The sequence below is a fragment of the Oenanthe melanoleuca genome, chromosome Z (genome assembly GCF_029582105.1).
Source record: "Oenanthe melanoleuca isolate GR-GAL-2019-014 chromosome Z, OMel1.0, whole genome shotgun sequence".
Lineage (NCBI taxonomy): Eukaryota > Metazoa > Chordata > Aves > Passeriformes > Muscicapidae > Oenanthe > Oenanthe melanoleuca.
In genome coordinates, this window is record NC_079362.1 from 35,544,429 (window position 1) to 35,561,755 (window position 17,327).

At 40.5% G+C, this 17,327-nt stretch overlaps 1 protein-coding gene across 2 annotated transcripts in view; it reads right to left on the minus strand.

Annotated features, from left to right (window-relative positions):
• Positions 1 to 12,172, minus strand: part of SYK (spleen associated tyrosine kinase) — a 50,879-nt gene extending 38,707 nt beyond the window's left edge. For both annotated transcript variants that reach the window (XM_056514388.1, XM_056514387.1), the window contains exon 1: positions 11,918 to 12,172. The gene's annotated coding sequence lies outside the window, so the exon portion shown is untranslated. The remainder of the gene's footprint in view (positions 1 to 11,917) is intronic.
• Between the last annotated feature and the right edge of the window lie 5,155 nt (positions 12,173 to 17,327).

Here is a 17,327-nt window from a genome sequence, read left to right on the forward strand (position 1 = left end):
GAATTACTGTTCTATTCTCATTTTTGCACCTTTAAAATCACCTTCCACTGTGCAGAGGCAGCTGAATGGTGGTCTTAATTTGATCAACAGATTAGCTCTAAATGTCTCCTTTACCTTTTTGCATAAACATGAAGATTTAATTTCTATCCACACCTTAGGAGAGGAGCTTTTATGAGCAAATTATGCAGAAACAAAGGAAGAACACAGCAAGAGTATAAAAGGAAGTCATTAGGGCAGCAAATGCAGCAGAATATAATTTTATCAAGTAATTCAAACAAACTAGAGTTTGATCAGGACACTACAGCAAACTTACTGACCTACTGAAAAAACATTTGGAATTCTGTGTAATTCAACCAGTTGTACTGGTGTTTTGCATCTTCAAACAATGTCCCCTTCATCAGACTGAAGGGGATGCTCTGTAGCATGGTCTAAAAGGGAAAAGTGACACATTTCTTTGAGTTGCTGCCCTTCCTCAGGAAGTGCCCTGTTTAGTACTGGTGCTTGGGGCACTGTGTCCCAGCCTGCACCTTCTGTGTCTCTCACCAGCTTACAGCTACAGCAACATTTCCATCACTCATGCTTGGGCCTCCTTCTCCATGTGTTTTCTCCTGCTCCTCCATGAAAAGCTTTCCTCTTCAAACATTCATCTCTGAATTCTGCAACCTTTTACTGACAGTCTAAGCTACACTGCTTTGGTTTTTGCCTTGTACTTCAGACTCTGAAAATGTGCCTTCTTTGTCTCCAAAGACTTTCCTGTTATTCCACACATGCTCCTGGCCAGAGCTGACAGACACACAAAGCGTGTGTTAGCTTTTAGCAAGTTTCATTTTATTATTTATTCAGCCCTGGGCTCTTTCCTTAGCACTTCTACCTAGTAAAAAATATCTGTCTGCGGTGTCAAGTTCCACATTTTACTTTAACAGTTCAGTTTCAGAAGCATTTTCTTTCTTTCAGATGTTTTTGATTTATTGTGATGCTTTTAGGGTGACAATGATATTTCCACTACAGTTTTCAAACACTGAGATGTATTCTCTACCAGAAACATAACTGAATTAAAATTTGTCAGGGAAAAATAGGGAATGGTTTAGCTTTGGCCCAGGAGGCTTTTCTGATGGCTAATTCAAAACCTGGATCTAACAATATAATCAGTGAGCTCTGGGATTGTCGAATCTGTATCTGTGTATTTATCAGAATTATTGCTAGCTAGCATCTTTCTCAGCTTTAGAGGAAACAGTTTTTGTGCTCATTCATGTAAATCCTCAGCATTTTGGCCATACCAGAACTTGCCCGACTGCACCTAAACAGGTGGCTTTGGTTTTTCATCTACTAGGTTTAGGGAAAACACCATTTATCTCCCCTTCTGTGTCAAGGAGTCACTCATAAAATTAACTGAAAAGGAATATAACAAACACACCTAAAATCACCATTAGCTTAAAAAAAAGTGTGATTAAAAAATATTTTCCTATAGATTTTCTTTCTGGAGTCATCTACCAATACTGAGGACAGATAAATAGGTGGTTTTTTCTCCACTAGAATATGCCAGAAACGTCCTCTTTTACTCTAAATTGCATCTGGCATTCTGATATTATCAGACTACTCCAGGCAATCTAGCTATTGAAATATTTCCTGAGGAAAAAACTACTTGACCTGTCAACACAATTACTGCCCTATCACAAGGCAAACAGATGCTTCAGAAAAGTATCTCAGCATTCTTGTTCTTTTCAGGGCTTGTCTATAAAATCTTCTGTACTGAGTTCATGGAGGAGCATTTAACACTAAAAGGGCATTCTTCACTGATACTAGGAATCTATTGTCTCTCTTATACAGCAACTTTCTTTTGGGACTCTAATGTCTTTGGTAATCTTTTCACATGTCATGGTTTTCCTCCAATAAGGTTTTTCTGCTTTAATCTTTTAAAAAGTTCAGAATGCTACTGTGAAAGAAAAAATGTGCCAGATATTTATGGATTATAAAAATTCTTTCCCTGGAAGTAAAAATCCTATGATTTTCACACATATTAAAACAGAAACAAACAACCAAAAAAAAACCCCAAACCGAAACAATTATTTTTCTCCTTTTAGACAAAGAAAAACCAAAACTACTTACACAAAAAAGTGAGCATTTTCTTCTACATCTTTACCATGCTCTATTAGTCATTCCCTTACCTCCTTTTCCACTCTTACAAAAGAGCATTTTTGCATTTGTCCCAAACGCAAACATTGTCTCTCACTAAACATATCTCTAGTCAAAGCAAGAATTTCAGACCTAAAATGGGTGGCATCATTTGTATTGGGAAGCCTGCTCCCTTTTGGACAAAGTACTCGACTGTAATCAGTCCCTATTAATCCACTCTATAAATAATAAGTTCATCCACAGGAAAGCATGTAAGATACTGCAGGCAGACCCGTTTCATCTCCAACCTTTCTGCGGTGACAAGATGCGAACAAACTTCTCTGGGCACAGACAGATCTTCACTAAGACCAGCTGTGACTCTGTAGTGACTGTGGAAGAGTAAAGGTGTAATTGCTGCTCCTCAATGCTGGGCAAAAAAACCAAGGCAAAAAAAATAAAAAAAAAAAAAAAAAAGGAGAGGGGAAAAAAGCCTGTGTTGGGGTGCAGTTACAAAAGTCTTATTCAGGGAGCCCCAGCTACCTCCCTTCAGGAACTACTGAGACATACACCCATACATATTTACATATATACATATATACATATATACATATATACATATATACATATATACATATATACATATATACATATATACATATATATAAACACATACACATTTACATATATATATGTATATACACATATACACACACACACACATACACACACACACATATATATGTATATATATTTATGTATAAGTATGTATATATTATTCCTTTATGGTTTTGTTTCAAACATATATTTCCTTTCCAGAACTACAGTAAAAAGTCCTTTATATACCATAGATCCTGCTATGACTGCACAGAGGGAGCTGTGAAATTAACTCAAAAGTCAGTGAAAATATATGAAGAGCAAAATAAAAAAAAAATAATCTTTCTTGCAAGAAATCACTAAAATCACTAAAAAGAGATTGAATTGATTAGTCGGTGGTCTGCATATTTTCAGGTTCAAAGTTACAGTGACATTAAATATGATAGCATAGCATTGCCAAGTAGAATATATTTTCTTTTTTACAGAAGAGTTTTTACAGAGACAGCAGTAACAAAACTGCTATGCACAAGATAGTGATAGCATAGTAAAACAAAGACACATCTAACTATTACTAAATTTCCCCCAGCTCCAAATTACTCCAGTATCTTCTTTCAAAGTTCACTATAGTCTATTATTTTTCTCAACTCAAAAAGAAGTTGTCAGACAAAGATCTATCAGAGTGTAATACCAAAAACGTTGATTCAAAACACTCCGCTTTTCCCAGTGAGGCAAAACCTGGAATATCTGTCCAATTTCCAAACACACACAAAAAAGTGCCTTGGGCAGAGAGCTGATGATACTGTGAATTTTCATTACCATGAGAACTGAAAATGGCTGGCTTCATCCAGAAGGATCAGGGTCCAAGTGTGAATGGATCCACAATCCATAACTTTGTTTTTCCTTCCTTTTTTAGCAAATTTGCTGGTAAACAAGGCATTTCAGAACTAATGAATTCTAGAAGGAAGTAGCTACAACCCAGCAGAAGTTGAATCAGAAGCTTCACCGATTAAAAAAACAACCCAGGAGAAGTTCAACATTATAACAGCAGTCTCAAAGTTTTTAATCCTTACAGGACTAAGGAAAAATGCCATATTTAATTCGAAGTTTCAAATAAAGACCACTGTGGTCTTATCAGTTGGCAGTCCCAAAAGATAGGTTTATTCTACATTATTCTACAGTAAGTGTCTTCATTTAACTTTTTTAAAACCACTAATTGTTGCAGGCTAACAGGTCCAAAGCTATTACGAAAGTATGAACTCTCCTTCTTTGTGCAAGTCTGTCTCTACTTAGTTCCAAGTCTAGAGGCTACAGATGTATAATATATCTCAGCTCCTCAGCTGTGAACATTAGCCTTCACTTGTTGTTAAGCAAACAACAAGCCAAGAGCACTTGGACCCCATTATACTTTATTTCTTTATCTGAAATTTATTGGTCTGTCTTTAGAATTGCTAAAATCTTTGCTGAATAGATGCCTCAATGGACTGACCCCATGAGTCAGAGTGGCAGAATTAGGAAGGTTCCTCTTTCAGGCTAAGGTTATTTTGTCATCTGAAACAGTCTGCAGTATCCTGCTTTATATATAAAGCACAGAAATTATTGCAGAAACAAAAATAACTTGCCTTTCATACTCCTGGAATAGGAAGTCTTCTATAAAACTAGCCAAGCCTTCTCAATGCCACTTTCTAGAATCTCTAAAAACCATGTCATGTCACCTTATTTTTTGAAAAGCTTCTACTAGGAGCCAGGTTAGTATTCTGCTATAGACACAGTGTAAGCAGCATCTCTAAGTGGAAATTACACTCAGAAAGAATTGACACTCATGAAGGTATGGAAAAAAAGGGAAAACATTTCTGTTTTTTGAAAGGAAGATACGATACTAGCTCATACAGCCAGTCTGACAACATTAAGGATCAGTTTCTTAAAATCTATCAAATAATTAGAAATATAAAAACACAGCATTGTTTGGGGTAGAAGGCACCTTAAGGGTCACTTAGTTCCAATCCCTGTGTTATGGGCAGAAACATCTTTCACCAGACCAAGCTGCTCAAAGCCCCATCCAATATGGCCTTGAACACTGCCAGGGCTGGGGCATCTACAACTTCTCTGGGCAGCCAGTTCAACTGCCTCACCACTCTCCCAGAAAGCATTTCTAATATATAGCATTTTTGTCAGGAAAGGAATGCTTCTTTTAAAAATACTATCATCCAACAATTGTGCCAGCTCTTCCTGACTAGGTTTTATGAGGACATAGGCATCATAAAAGACAGACTGCATTGCAAGAGACTCTTCATAATAGTTAGCACATCAGCCAACCAGCCATCCAGAAAAGACTAAGTCTGTATCTCCCCCCCCATATCAGCCTTTATTATCAGAACAAGCAGCAGAGATAAAACTTACTTCTCATTGGTATAAAGAGAGAACAGTCTCTTAACAGGCAGGCACTCATTTTAGCCAGCAAAAAACCTGAAACCCAACCTCTCCTCTAACATAAAACAGAATATTGCAGAGAGAGAGAGAAAGAGAGAGAAAGAGAGAAAGAGACAAAGAGAGAGAGACAGAAAGAGAGAAAGAAAGAGAGAGAAAGAGAGAGAGAAGTATGAGCCCTCTCCTCCCATCTTGCAAAGTAAGCCCATTTGTAACCCCTGGACCAGCTAAATAGTCTTGACAAGGCAAATCTATCACTCTGGGCAGAAGGAGGATGCACCTGGCGTCAGCGTGTTGCAGGTCAACAGGCAGTATTTCCCTATCTCTTGCATGACAAACTGCCAGGCTGGAAAAAACAGCTTGTAGTCAGGTCTCTTTTTCATGGGGTGTTCTCTGCACAGCATCAACAGCTGCATCTCTAAATGGTCCATTGGTAATTGTCACTATGGATAGTTGCTATATCAAATAATTTGGATAACAAAAAGCCACCACCATTTGATGAAACTTGTCTCTTTAGAGCTGGAGGCAACTGGATTTCACACTAGCAACATCATGGTCTCAACACAACCCTGCTTCCAAGTGAACACAGCTCTGAGTCCTTTTCAGAAAGCATGTTCCAGCAGGTTTGAGTTTCCTCATCCCGTACTGGGGGTTTCCCTTGCACTTCTATGCATAGAAATACCTGCAGACCAGATTGTGATGTATTTATTGGATGATGACAGTCACACAGTTGTTCAGAGCACCTGAAGGCAGCATGAGATTCCTTGCCAACTGCACCTCATAACTGAGGATGGAAAGGTCACTTAAAGCTCCCCTCAATGACCATCTCAATTCTGGGGTGTCACAGCTGTTCAAAGCACTGCTCTCCCACTTGATACTTATTTTAAGTAATTTGTCATTTTTACTTCACAGCAGCAAGATTCTTACTAATTCAAAAGATAGCTAATCTGGTTATCCAATTTGCAAAAATAATCTTTACTTAAACATCCTGCTTGCTTTACTAAATCTTGAGCTGTGGAATTCATATTAATTCAATGAAATGCAGCACTGACATTTATAACTTTATGCCAAAGTTGACAATCTTTTTGCTGCTTGCTTTGCTCAACAATGCCCACATTTCAGACATTGAGCAACTGGGTTTAACAAAAAATGTCCCTGCCCATGGTAGTGCAATTGGGGATAAAGTGCATTCCAATCCAAACCTTTCTCTGATTATTATATCAAAGATTAACACCTGACAGAATTTTAGGTTTGGGGTTTTTTGTATAGATTGAACTTCTTGATTCAGGTTATCAAATCTGGTCTCTTTCCCAGAGTAGAAACTTACCCGTAAACAACAGCTTATTACACACATACCAGCTTCCTTTTCTATGCTCTTTTCAAATAAAATAATGAAAAGATTTCTTTTCATTTGAAGATTTTCTGTAATGCATTTTTACAAGAATTTTAGTGGGGAAAGGATTGTGCCTTTATAGCATATTTCTAACCTCAGTTTTTGAATCTCAATGAAGAAAAAAAAACTTACCAGGCAACCCTATCAAAAAATCAAGAAATACGTTTTGTAAAAAACATGTAGACATTGTTTTAAACTGAGTTAATTTTGAAATTGATACTAGAACTTTTAAAAGCAGAACAACACACACACATTTTATCATCTAGAAACAGCATACCACATGTTCTCAGTCACACTGGCTTTAGCTAAAACACATATCTTTATATGTTCCAGAATCTATTTCTTCTATAGGCTCTGGTCTTAGAAGTCTAGTAGTTTCTTCCTCTTTTTTCCCCGCACTCATTTCCTTCATTATTTCATACAAACAGGGGGGAAAAATAAGAGAATGTCTCTCCAAGAGGGTAGGGATAGGCTGTGGCTGATGCATGAAATGGTGACAACTTACTCATTTTACTGAATCAGTTGTTTAAGATAAGGATTTGTGATATTAAAATATTTGAGCAATAGCCAGTTTCCTTGGCACACATCCTACTCTAACACTTCCTGAATGTGTTTTCTCTAGTTCCCTCCAATCACTATTGTGTTTCCTGCCAATTTCAACTCCACCCCTAGCCTAGATATTGTCTCAGTGATTTACATGGCTGGACTTACATACTACCAAGCCAAAAGTCCTGCTTCTTTATCAAAGCTTTTAGCACCTCATCTTACTTCTGCTCAGTGTCAGTGCTGAAAAATTCCTCCTGCTGCCTTTTCCATTTCTAAATGAGAAGTTGTTGGAATTTTTACTGGACATTTTGAAATCCATATCTGTTTGGATGAATTCTATCTCAAAGCAAATGAGGGCAAAACTGGAGAAATTACTTGAGTAGTCCTAACTGGTCAATTAATATATTCCAACACCAGTTTACTACACACTGTTAGAGAAACTGGACTAACTATCTGTGATCATACTCCTGTATGCTGGTTATTTAAGTTCTAATACATGTAAATTTTTAATTATTTGTTCTCTGGTACAAAGGAATGTCTTGCAGCATTTTGCATATTGTAGAATCATACAATGGTTTGAGTTGTAGGGACCTTAAAGATCATTTAGATTCAATCCCCCTGTGATGGGCAGAGACACCTTTCAGTGGACCAGGTTTTCTCAGAGCCCCATCCTGGGGGCCAGTCCCAGCCTGACCTTGAATACTTACACGGATGGGACATCCACAGTTACACTGGGCAAACTGTTTCCGTGCCTCATCACCCTCACAGTAAAGAATTTCTTCCTAATATGTAATCTATACCAACTCAGTTTTAAGCCGTTCTACCTTGTCCTATCACTACATGCTCTTATGAAATGTCTCTCTATCATTCTTGTGAGTCTCCTTCAGGTACTGCAAGGCTGCAATTAGGTCATCCTGAGCCCTGCTCTTTTCCAAGCTGAGCAATCCCAAATCTCTCAGCCTTTCTTCCATCCCTCCAATCATCTTGGTGGCCTCCTATGGACTCACTCCAGCAGTTCCATGTCCTTCCTGTGCTGGGACCCCAGGGCTGGATGCAGGGTTCCAGCTGGGGTCTCACAGAGCAGAGCAGAGGGGCAGAATCCCCTCCCTCCCCTGCTGCCCACGCTGCTCTGGATGCAGCCCAGGACACGTTTGGTTTCTGTGCTGGGAGTGCCCATGGCTGGGTCATGTCCAGCCTCTCACCCACAGCACCTCCAGGTCTTTCTCACAGGGCTGCTCTGATCTGTTCATCCCCCATACTCTCTTGGTACCAGGGTTTCCCCTGACCCAGGTGCTGCACCTTGCACTAAATTTCCTCAGGTTCCCATGATCTCATTTCTTGAGCTTGTCCAGGTCCCTCTGGATGGTATCCCATCCTTCAGGTGTGACTGAATCTCTCAGCTCGGTGTTATGTAAAAATTTCTTTAGCATTCACTTGATCCCTTTGTCTTCATTAAGATATTAAATAAGAGTAGCCCCAAAATAGACATACTGAAGTAATTTTAAAACATTAGGATCCCTGTGAGTCTCAGAAGAATTTTTACCTTTTATTTCATTTTCAGAAGAGCCCCTTTTAAGAAATATCATTAATCATTGGATGTAAAAGCACAGGAAATTATAACCTAATGTCAAATTTGGAATGCATACACAGACTACAAAGTTGTATTTTATTTCTTTGAGGCAGGCAATATTTCTGTGTCAAATATGGTATTTATTAAATGTAATTTGCTACAGCAAATCCTGGCATTTTTGCTTTTTGGTTAAGGGGCATACAGGTTCCTTCACACTTCTTGCATTCGCAGTGCTGATGTTTTCCAATCACCCCAATGTGCAGTGAAGAAGTCAATGGGAAATTCTTTCTTCAGCTTTACTGTATGCCTTCACATTACCCCATGTCATGAAATTAAAAGGTAAACAGCATGAGCTAAGTAACCTTGCTGCTGGAATCTTAAAATAAAATGCAAATACTAAGCAAGAGCTTCACGATCAAATTATTTTACCATGCCTCAGATAAATAATATTAATCATGTATTGTGCTATCCTACACCATACAAAAGATTAGGGAAGGAGACTGCAAAGCCCAAGGTTTCTTTTTCTCTTGAGAGAGGTTGAAAGGCTTAAATCCAAGCGCAGAAATTAATAATGTTTTTCTGGAAAAGTAGTAGCGATATTGAGAAGCTTTTTTTGTAAAAGCATTTCTAGAAATGCCAGCTGAGACATCTAGTGAGCTGCCCTCTCCTTCTCCATCAAGATTTTCTTCTTTTGTCAAATGCAAGCAAAACCACATTAAACTGAACCACAAAATTTTTTCCCTACAATGAGCTGGTATTTTACTTTTTCTTAAATTAGAAATTAAGAAGATGATACTGTAAATCCCTGCAAGATGAGACGTTTTCATTCCTATGACTGAACCTTCCTACTGTCACTCACAAACACCTGCAAGTCCACGTTCAGCTTTGTAACAGGTACCTTGAGTGGTAGAAGTACTCTTGCTCCAGTGGAGCAACACTTAAGTGCATGTTTACATTCAAGCAAAAAGGAAGTAGTTTTTAGAAGGGTTTATGTTGAGCACAACATAACAGATTAGAAGACTAATTTGGAATGATTTTTCTGTGACTTTTTTTTTTTTCTCATATTCCCTGTAATTATGATATAAACCCTGACAAGTTTCCCTGTTCATCCGTGCTATTCTAGAGCTAAACACATGCAACTGAAGGCAGATTCTGGCACAGTCTGTGTGATGTGCAAACAACAGATCTTGGGGCACTGACCCAAAAGTCTATAAAGCTGGAAAAAAGGATAACGCTATCTAGAATTTTTGTAGATTCAGATACAAACAAAATTTTTTATCATGTTCAAACCAGCAATGGCATCATACTCATTGTTTTCTGCTAAATACTTCACCTTGAAAAAGGATTAGGAAGAAAAAAAAGGAGTGTGATTTGCAAAAAAAAAAAGAGAAAATTATCATTGAGCGACCACGACTTCTGAACACAACATACATTTCAGAAGTGATTTCTCTCACTTCCAATACTTCTGTATCCTAACAGATACAAAAGAAAAGATGGGAGACTAATGAAATTACTCTAGATTTTTTTCTTTAATTTTTTTTTTTTTTTTTTTTTGCCATTGGTATCTTCAAAGGTGCTTATAGACAAGACAAGCTTCTAATTTCACCATCAGTCTGCTAAACTGTCATTTTGTGCTCAACATAAACTGCTAGCTAAGCCTAAAAATAAATTTGTTTTTGTCTTCCTGTGACTTCGGGTCTAATTTTGCTCTTGTATCAGAATTGCAAAACTGTGCAAAGGGGAAATCTGCACAGCTCACCCTCTATTTTCAGAATGCTAATATTTTTTAACTGAAGAAAAACCAGAATGCATCAGCTGTATTTCTGATGATATTTTGTAGTGATTTCAAGTGATTGTGAAAATCAAAAGAATTACACACTTTTATCTACTTCAGCCATTTTTAAAAGAATCACAGCTGATTTCAAACTCTTTAGTTAAAATATACAAATCTATGACTATAATCTCTCTCCCTCACAAGACAGCTGTCACAATATAAAGACCATTCAAACTTCCTTATTTATCTCTCAATGCTCAACAGAGGGATGAAGAAAAAAAAAAAAAAAAAAAGAAGTCACAGTTCCTCTAAGGGGACTGCCTCAATCTGCACTGGTATGGCCTCCAAGCCTTTAAAAATACAGAGCTTTGCATGCTGAAACCGCATGCATCTGCACTGGATGGCTGTGTCCATGGATTACACCCAAGGATTCAACCCAAGAGCTCAGGAGATCTAAGCGTGTTTGGATAAAAAGAGCATGAAAAAACCTAATGGAAAAGAACATTTTAAAATCCTATAAACTGTTAATGCCCTAAAGACGAACAAATTTCATTTTAAATTTACTTTAAATAATTGTTTTATAAGATATCATATAACTTGGCCAGGCTAGGACTCTACTTGCCACTCTTCTAATGGACTGCTTCATCTGACAAAAGTCTTGTTTTACTTTGTCGAAAATAACATAACTTCAAACTAATCTAGATAGCTACAACACAAAGTGAATGCAGTACAGTGCTAATAAAGATGAATAATGCTGGCAGAACTCAAAATGAAGAGGTATTTCTCCGGCACTAGGCTTGTAGAATTGACTGCTAGTGATACAATAAACACAGTTGTTTACTTGGAAACGAAATAGGGAAGTTTAGTTAAAAAACCCGCATTTTTAAAGCCTTTTTTTTCCAGGCTTGAATCTTTGACAGGCTGTGCCCCATTCAGACAGTAAGCCCTACTTCTGTATACACTTGACTCTGTTTAAAACCTGCCCCCACAGTAACGTCTCGAGACAAAGCAAAATCAATTTTCTTTCGCGCCTAAGTTTTAGAATTAAATTCCTGAGACGCCGGGCTGGTGGTATCTATTTTTCGAAGCACTACACTACAGGGAGGTTTCCGGCAGCGGTGCGTTTCCAGCCGCCCGCTCCCACCCCGGCACCAGCGCCCCTCTCTGCCGCCGCTCCTCCGGACTGTGCTGCGTCCCGAGCGCTTCACCCTCGCTGCCAGCGCTGCTGAGCGCTCCTGCTCTCCTTTCTGCCGGGGTCCGCGGCACCGCAACCCCGCAGCGGGGGCAGCAGCGCCGCCCGCTCCTCTGCCTCCGTCTGCGGCCGCATCTCCGTCCTCATCCCCTGCCCCGGCCGCATCCTCATCCCCATCCCCGTCCGCGTCCCCGTCCTCGGCCCCGTCCATGTCCCCGGCCCCGGCCCCGGCGCGGCCCCGGCGGGGAAGGGGCGGTGGCCCCGGGCCGCTCGCCCTCGGGCTCCCTGTGCTAGCCCGGGGCCGCTGCTCACCGCTGCCTCGGGGTCGCTGGGCTCCGTGCCGCCGCCGGCTCCCGGCAGGCAGCCCTCGGGCGGGCGGCTGTGCCGTGCCGAGCCGCGCCGAGCCGTGCCGAGCCGTGCCGAGCCGCGCCGAGCCGTGCCGAGCCCTGCCGAGCCGCGCCGAGCCCTGCCGAGCCGCGCCGAGCCGCGCCGAGCCCTGCTGAGCCGCGCCGAGCCGCGCCGGGGTGCGGCCGCAGCGGGGCCGGACCCTCTCTCCGCGCCGCCGGATCCGCCGCTTCCTCGTTTTCTCTCGCAGCCGCGGCCACTTCCTCAGCGCCGTGTGGGCGAGCGCTCCCTCGTCTCCGGCGGGCGCGGCCGCCGTCCCCCCGGACCCCCTTTGGGGGCCGGGCACCGCTGCAGCCCCGGAGCCGCCGGCGGGGCTCCTCCCGCCCGTGTCCCCTGAACCGCGGCTCGGGCTGCTCGGGAGCCGTGCCGTGCGCCCCCGGTGCCGCCTGACGGGCTGACCCCGGACCCGCCGTACCGGCTCCGCCTGGACCCCGCCTTGGGCTCCCTGTAGCGCCCGCGTCGCCCCTCGGGCTCCGGGCTTTGGGTGACGGACGTGTCATTGCCCAGCACCACGCTGAGGAGTGAAGTGCGCCTGTGGCGGGCTTCTCGGCAGGGAAAAAACGAGGGTGTGTATACAGGTGCACACGCCGATTGCGAATTGGTGAATTCGGGAATCTGGAAGTTCAGTGTCCTTTGGTGCCTTGTGGGTACTTCGTCGAGAAAAGGACTCTCAGAGGTTTTCCTTTTGGAGCAGCACAGGGGCCTGCCGTAGCCCAGTATCACCCTTCCTGCTGTATTTCACAAAACAAAATTCTCCCATATTTTTATCAAACATTTGCAGCAACTGCCGGTGTGTCCCAGACACTGAGCTTGAAGGAAAGTCCCTCTTCAAGTCCTCCTCAGCACCCTGTGTGACAGAATTAATTCCGGTGGAAGGTGAGACCGCACAGACAAAAAGTGCTGCCATCCTTTGTCCCGGGACAAGCCGCTCCTGGAGCGGGTCACGCAGGGCTGGGTGGCACGAGGAGCCCTGGTCAGGCCGGAGTGGGCAGCTCTCCTTCAGCGGTGACTGTGCTGCATGACACACTGCGGTGTCCCGTGACGGGCAGTGCTTGCAGCAGGAAAAGTCCACTTCCTTTTTCCCCACAATAAATTGATGCTAGCACTCATGTGAGATACAGGCATTATTTTCAGTCAAAAGACTGTCTCTCTTTCCTTTTTGCAAAGTGGACTGTATACCTACGTGATACTCAGTAAACCTGCCCAAATACCAATATTTCATATTCCATGCCATTTAAAAAGATCTCTGGTTTCGGTTTGTTTCAGTGAGACTTTTAACAAATGCTGTAATGGCAGTGCATTTCTTATTGGCACTGTTTGCGTGTTAGAAAAAAAGAGAAGAACTTAAAAAACCTAATTCTCCTAATTCTTAGACCTGTTTTCATGGTATTGTTCTTTTCCTATCAATGTCCAAGTGTGAGCAGATGTGCAGGAAAAGCTATTTGAAAGTCATTATGGGACTATGAACCGCTTTTTAAGGGGAAGTTTAAATTGCTGAAAAAAATCATCAGTACTGCATAAGCAATTGTACTGGACATTGCTGGGAAGGAATTTGTTTTGCAGTGGCTTTTATTGCAGTGGCTGATATGGTGCTGTATCTTTGATTTTGGCTAAAAGAGGATTGATGCCACACTAAGAATTTGTCTATTCCTGTACACTGCTTGCATAATATTAAGGTTTTCTCCACTTTTCACTCTACCCCTGTCCCCAGTGTGTGAGCTAGAGGTGCACAACAAGCTGGGAAGGGACAGAGCTGGGACAGTTGCCTGCAACTGAACAGAGTTATCATGATTTGCACTCAAAACTGGGGATAATTGAAGAAGATTGGAAGGATGTGTGCTTCTTCCAAGACAGCCACCAATCTGATATTTGCTGGTCATCACTGTGCTTGTGGGAGGTGGTGGGTGACCAGCTCTGCATCATTTGGTGTGGTTGTGACGTTGTTTTTGACCTTCACCTATTAAGCTATGTCTATCTTGACACATGGCATTTTTGGGTCTCCATACTCTGTCCTCAGTCCTGCTGGGCAGGGGGAACTGAGCATTTGGCTGTGTGAGTGCTTGGCTGCTGGACTGGGTCAGCTTATGGCAACTGTGGAAGGGAAGCAAAGAATTTTTGGGCTGTCCACACTTTACTTTTGCTTTCTTTTCATGTGAGAGTTATTACAAATAGCTGAGTTCTGCAATACTGATTTTTGGTAAGGAGCTATGGGGTGTATTATTTAATGTTCTCCATGTAATATTGTATATTAGCATTCTGAAGTTTCCTGTGATGTGTGGCTAGCTCTATTTAGGGCCAGTAACCAATAAAGTAAAATAATTCCTCATTTTTTCTGGAAATGTTTGATAAGCATAAATCTGGATTTTCTGGGAAGATTTAGTAAATTTGTGAATTTTCCTACCCAACATGAATATACATAGTAGAAATTAATAATTTTTACATGATGGCCAACTAGTTGCACAGTGTAATAACAACAAAAATTTTACCTTTGTAATGCTCCATACTTTTTGGGAGTATCTGAGAGAGTTTCAATGCTTTCACTATGGCAATATATTTTAAAACACCTCTGCTTTCAGCAGTCATTATTGTTTACTTAAATGATTTATTAGAATATTCTCAAATCTCATTTCTTTACTATACAGGCTGTAGGAACAGTAAAATTTATAAGAACAAATTGTGCAAATGAGCATCTCCAAAAATCTGCAAATTTGTAGTAAAAAGTGTCTATTCTGTTGCCTTCCTTCTGTTTTCATTGTTACAGGGACTGGGTGGTTTGAAGAAAATACAAGTAGGTTCGTTGAAATAAGACTTTCTTCAATGATGCTGCCATAATGAGGCGTTATTTTTTATTTCATTCTCCAGGAGGGAATATTTAGTTTGGTTTCTGTCCTACAAGTGTGGGCAACTTTTGCAGACACTGTTTGCTATGCTAGAATTCTGCTTGAGAACAAGAGGTAGTACTGTGGTACTACTGTAATTCCTTTAGGGAATTACAGGTTGAAGGTGGGCATTTTCTGAAGTGCCATCACCATTTCTATAGTAGGGAACACTGAAGTTAAACTGATGCTTTGTTGTCTGATTAAATGTGAAATTCCCTAAAATGCATAGCAACAAGAGATACAATGCCACTGACAGACAATTTTATTTGAGGTTCAAATTCTCAGCATGTGATCATACCTACAGCTAAAAGGGTCTCTGTAATAGAAGAAGTTAGTGTTAGTAAGAAGGGACCGTACATCTACACAGAAAGAATGAAGAAGTGACTCATTTTGCTTAAGGCATATAAAATTCCTGCACAGATCATTGAATTCAATCATGGCTAGAGCAAAAACATGTGCTATTTGGGAGTTATTTATTATCTGCTTCATTTTAATTTTGATGGAGGCAGTGATTCTATGTTAGCACAATAGCAGTAAACAACATTTAGAGAAAATCAAGAGTCAGTACCCTGAAAGCAATGTTGTGACACAAAAGCAAATGTCATAGAATCACGGAATGGTTTGGATTGGAAATGACCTTAAAGACCATTTCAACCCCCTGCCACAGGCAGAGACACCTTTCACTACAGATATCTTGTATTTGAGTCAGAAAAACTGAACTGGATCAGAAGCTCCAAAAAGAAAGAACTACCATCTCAAATATTTTGGCCTCCTTCTGATATCCAAAGAGTGCAAAGAACCCTATCTTATTTAAAACCAGGCCTGAAATACTTCACAGATTTTAAATACCAGGTATATGTGTTTCATAAAATTTTCACTTACTTATAGATGAATAAGTGGAAAACACTAGTGGAAATCTCTAGGGGAATCTCAGTACCATTAAATGGAGGTAAACCGGGGAGATGTCCAAAAAATTAATTGAATTGCCTGCTTATTGTAAGAATCTATAAATTATGACTGTTTTGGTTACGTACTAATTTACTGCTTTGACCAGAAATGTCAGTAGCAATACTCTTTATTATATGAAATCAAAAGTAACAAGAAAATTCAGGGCTGTGAAGGTATTTTCCTTATCAGTTCATGGTAATTGTAATTATATCTGTGTTATTTTGTATCTATATAAATATAACTATATCGTAATACTATATTTTTTGCATGCAACAGCCACATTTATCACCTTTCCCCTCTATTTTTACTTCATAACAAGACATGTATCACACTTAAAAGTGTTGATAGTTTTGCTCACCAGTGATTAAGAGCAGTTGTAGGATGTACTGTTTACACGTTAAGGAGTGTGATATGAGGAGGTATGATGTCTAAATTTAAAATTGTATGTGGGACAATGCAGACTAAAATTTTATGTGGGACAATGCAGGTTTTATGATTTCCTTTACTCCATGCCCATGACTAGTGACTGGCTCTAGTTTTTGTTTTTGTAGAAATGATGTGTCTGTTTAAATGAATATTAAAAAATAGTGCATTGCACGAAAAAAATGTCTAAAAGAAGGAATGGCATATATACAATAGCACATTATGGCTGTACAAAAAACAGGGCTTTTTAAGAAGTAAACCTTTCTGTAAAATAATTACCTAACAGAAAATAACTATGGCGGTGAGCAAAAAGGATATGATATAAGGAGAACATTTGAGAAAGATTCTTAAGAAGAATTAGTGGCATTATTAACCTCTGCTTTGGATGAAGATCACCATGAATATGAAAAAAAAGAAAAGAGGTGGGATGTATAAACGTCTTGTAACTGTCAGAACACTAAGTAACTAGGGGGGATTCAGGTTCAACACCATTTCCAGGGCACTTCAGTTTGTAAAATGCTGGATATGCATGCAGCCTCTGACAATCATCTTGGACTGTCACAATCAGCAAAAAGAACAGTGTTGGAAGCCTGTGTCAGTGCTGATGTTTGCATTGACATGAAGTTACATCATCAACAGATGCCTTTTTTTCCATCATTGGTTGTGTACATAGAGCATGGAGGGCACGTTTTCTTCATCCTGTTCCATTTGTGATTCCCCCTGGTTGCAGTTAATGGATGGGCTAATCCACCTTTCCTCCTCTTGTGTGCTGTAATGGCTTATGCCTGGATGGCCATTCCTCTTCTGCCATCTTAGAAATGCAAAAGCAGGGCAGTACTGGATGGAAATGAACTGTGAGGGAGGACTGCACTGAGACGTGGTATTATAAACTCACGCCTCCTGGTCACATGCACTGACATTTAAACATCTCCAATTTCATTCTAAGGCTGTTATATATTCATATGGATAATAAAAGCAGCCACATTTGTGCTGAATCAAAGGCATAAGTAAGTAGAGACAAATAGGTGAAATTTTCAGGTCCTTAAGAGATGCAGAAATGAAAATAG